The following is a 4,438-nucleotide window of genomic DNA, read 5'->3' as shown; positions in this document are numbered from 1 at the left end:
AATATATTTTAAATAGGTAAAAATAATAGTTAAAAGTTCACTAGTTTTGAGAGGCAAATATGAGCTAGTCCACTTACAATAAAGGTATATTTGGGACCAAAGTTAAACGGAAGATTGTTATGATGAATATCACATTATGGTGGATGTCTACTCTTCTTCCATGATCTTCATCTAAAATGCTTAATGACATATTCAATGACATAATTTGTTTGTTCAATGACATATTCCATGACATATTTTCTTCACTTTTTATGCCTATATAAAGGCCTTGTAATAGATAGAAAAAAACACACAATTGAAGAAGAAAATCTCTTCATTCTCTCTATCTCTATTTCTTGTTCATGTTTTACTAAATTGCTTTTATTTCATAACATGTTATCAGGACGAAGCTCTAATTTTATTCTTAACTCCAGCTAAGTTGAGCCATATTTTATTGAGGTATGTATCATTATAATCATTTTATTTATGGCAGTACATATATCATATGCTTAATTCTTACAACCTAAATTTTTCTTTGCAATTTTTGATAATTTACATCATTCATGTTGTTGTTCCCTTTTTCATATTTTTGTTTATCATGTTGTTTTTCACACCTGACACAATACCATTAAAAAAAATGTATGCATATGTATGTAGTGTATACATTATCTAGTCACTGCAACTAATAAAACGTTAAATTCTATATATATATATATATATATCAATAATATAAAGTGAAATGAAACAATATATAGTTTCTATTTTATGGCATGAATAAAATGAAATAGTAGATTGCTAACATGATATAGCTTTATTTTCATTTCTTTTACCTTAATCGATTTGTTTCATTAATTGTTTATTATTATAATTATTTCTCTAACTTATTCATCTTTTATGATAGTTTTCGCTATGTCAAATTTATCAAAACTTGAATTTGTGGCACTTGACATCACCGGGAAGAACTATTTATCATGGGTCCTTGATGCTGAAATTCACTTTGACGCTAAAGGTCTTGGAAATACGATTATACAAGGAAATGAAGCATCAAATCAGGATAAAGCGAAGGCCATGATTTTCCTTCGCCATCATTTACATGGAGGGTTAAAAACTGAATATTTAACAGTAAAAGATCCACTTGAATTATGGATTAATTTGAAGGATCGATATGACCACCTAAAACTTACGGTATTACCGAAAGCTCAGTATGAGTGGATACATTTAAGGTTGCAAGACTTTAAAACTGTAAGTGAGTATAATTCTGCTCTCTTTAAAGTAAGTTCTCTATTAAAATTATGTGGAGACACTATCACAGATGAGGACTTATTGGAAAAAATATTTTCTATTTTTCACGCTTCAAATGTGGTGCTACAACAACAATACCGTGAAAAAGGTTTTAAGAAATATTCTGAGTTAATAACATGCCTACTTGTGGCTGAGCAGAATAATACTCTATTAATGAAAAATCATGAAGCCCGTCCCACTGGGTCAGCTCCATTTTCGGAAGTGAATGCTGTAGCAACATATGATAAGTTTGAAAGAAAACAAAATAATTACTGTGGTCGTGGACATGGTCGTAAACGTGGACGTGGCAGGGGGCGAAACAATTATCGTCATTATGGTGGAAATAAATTGGAGAACAATAAGGGTTCTCAAATTAATCATTCAAAAGGTAAAACTAGTATGTGTCACCGATGTGGTATGAGAGGTCATTGGGCTCGCATTTGTCGTACGCCATAATATTTTGTCAAACTTTATCAAGCCTCCCTCAAGAAAAAAGAAAATAATGTGGAGGCACACTTGACCTTTCAAAATAATAATGATGAAGCAGGTCCCTCAAATAAATATGATTCTAAGGCACATCCTGCATATAAAGATGATGATTTTGAAGGCCTAACAAATATTACTCATTTAGAAGTTGGAGACTTCTTTGAGGATATTGACTGAAGAATGAATCATCTTACTGGGGAATGAAGTTATAAAAGTTGTTATGTTTATGTTTGCAACTAGTTTATTTTTTCTTGAGTGTATTTTCCTAATGCATCATGTGTTGCTAGTTTCTATATTTCTAATATATTTCTTAATGTTTTTTTTGCTTGTCTTTCATATTTCTTATGATGTATTATTTGTCTTTTTTTATGAAGAATATGAAAATTCCCCAGTCTTCAGTTGGACTCAAGATTAATAAAGATGATATATGTCTTCTGGATAGTGCTACAACACACACTATTTTAAAAGATAAGAGATATTTCTCTTATTTGGTAATGAAAGAAGCGAATGTTAATACAATATCCGGTAGTACAAGATTAATTGAAGGTTCTGGAAGAGCCAATTTATTACTACCAGGAGGAACAAATTTGGCTATTGATGAAGCACTATATTGTAGTAAATCTCAAAGAAACTTATTAAGTTTCAAAGATATTCGCCAAAATGGCTATCATATTGAGACTACAAATGATGAAAAGATTGAATATCTTTATATTACTACAATAACGTCCGGTAAGAAATATGTGCTTGAAATGTTACCCGCTTTTTCCTCCGGCTTATACTACACAAGTATTAGCAGGATTGAAACACATGCCGTAGTAAACAAGAAGTTTACTAATCAAGATAATTTTATTATTTGGCATGACCGGTTGGGCCATCCTGGTTCTAATATGATGCGTAAAATAATTGAGAATTCACATGGACATGCAATGAAGAATCAGAAAATTCTTCAATTTAAGGAATTCTCTTGTGCTGCATGTTCTCAAGGAAAATTAATTATTAGACCATCAACTATTAAAGTTAGGATGGAATCCCCTTGCATTTCTGGAACGTATACAAGGTGATATATGTGGGCCCATTCACCCTCCATGTGGACCATTCAAATATTATATGGTTTTGGTAGATGCATCTACAAGATGGTCACATGTGTGCTTACTATCAACTCGCAATATGGCATTTGCGAGATTGTTGGCTCAAATAATAAAGCTAAGAGCACAATTTCCAGATTATGCAATTAAGACAATTCGTCTTGATAATGCTGGTGAGTTTACATCCCAAGCCTTTAATGATTATTGTATTTCAACTGGGATAACAATTGAGCATCCAGTTGCTCATGTTCATACACAAAATGGTCTAGCAGAATCATTGATCAAACGCCTCCAATTAATTGCTAGACCAATGCTTATGAGAACAAAACTTCCCATTTCAGTATGGGGTCATGCTATTTTGCACGCAGCATCACTTGTGCGGATAAGACCCACAAGTTATCATAAAGTCTCCCCATTGAAATTGGCTTTTGGTCAGGAGCCAAATATTTCCCATCTTAGGATCTTTGGTTGTGCGATATATGTTCCAATTGCTCCACCACAACGCATAAAGATGGGTCCTCAAAGAAGGTTGGGAATATATGTTGGATATGAATCTCCTTCAATTATAAAATATCTAGAGCCGATGACTGGAGATTTATTTACGGCAAGATTTTCTGATTGACATTTTGATGAATCAGTATATCCAACATTAGGGGGAGAAAATAAGCAGCTGAAAAAGAATATAGATTGGAATGCATTATCACTGTCTCATTTAGATCCTCGAACAAATCAATGTGAACAAGAGGTTCAAAAGATTATTCATTTGCAAAATATTGCAAATCAATTGCCAGATGCATTCACTGACCTACCAAGGGTGACCAAGTCACATATTCTAGCTGCTAATGCACCAATTCGAGTTGATATCCCGACAGGACAATTAATTAAAGCAAATGAGTCTAAGCCATGCTTGAAACGTGGTAGACCAATCGGTTCTAAAGATAAAAATCCTCGAAGAAGAAAAGGAGCAAATGATCAAAGTGAACATAACACGGAGGTAGTGGCTCAAGAAGAGCCCCAAGACGTAACAAATGATAAGACCTTAGGGGAGGTCCAGGTACCTGAAAATAATGAAAATGAAGAGATATCAATAAGTTACGTCTCAACCGGGAAAAGATGGAACCGAAATAATGTTGTTATCGATAACATTTTTGCTTATAATGTTGCTGTTGAAATAATGCAACAAGATGAGGATCTTGAACCAAAATCTGTCAATGAATGTAGACAGAGAAATGATTGGCCAAAATGGAAAGACGCTATCCAGGCAGAGTTAACTTCACTTGGAAAACGTGAAGTCTTCGGACCCATAGTTCGAACACCTGAAGGCATAAAGCCAGTAGGGTATAAATGGGTTTTTGTGCGGAAACGAAATGATAAAAATGAAGTCGTTAGATATAAAGCACGACTTGTGGCACAAGGGTTTTCCCAAAGGCCTGGAATTGATTATATGGAGACATATTCTCCTGTAGTGGATGCTATCACCTTCAGGTATCTCATAAATATGGCAGTGCAAGAAAAACTTGATATGCATCTAATGGATGTTGTTACAGCCTATTTGTATGGATCATTAGACAACGAAATTTTTATGAAAGTACCTGAGGGATTTAAAG

General features: G+C 33.6%; 1 long non-coding RNA gene across 1 annotated transcript; it reads left to right on the top strand.

The window, feature by feature from the left end:
• The first annotated feature begins 321 nt into the window (after positions 1-321).
• On the top strand, positions 322-2,015 carry LOC138872603 (uncharacterized). Its single transcript, XR_011401046.1, has 2 exons — positions 322-438; positions 881-2,015. It is a non-coding gene; the product is annotated as an uncharacterized lncRNA (long non-coding RNA).
• Positions 2,016-4,438: the final 2,423 nt, after the last annotated feature.

The sequence above is a fragment of the Nicotiana sylvestris genome, chromosome 7 (assembly GCF_000393655.2).
Source record: "Nicotiana sylvestris chromosome 7, ASM39365v2, whole genome shotgun sequence".
Taxonomy (NCBI): domain Eukaryota; kingdom Viridiplantae; phylum Streptophyta; class Magnoliopsida; order Solanales; family Solanaceae; genus Nicotiana; species Nicotiana sylvestris.
Note: the sequence above shows the minus strand (reverse complement) of the source record. Positions and strands in the feature narration are given on the sequence as shown.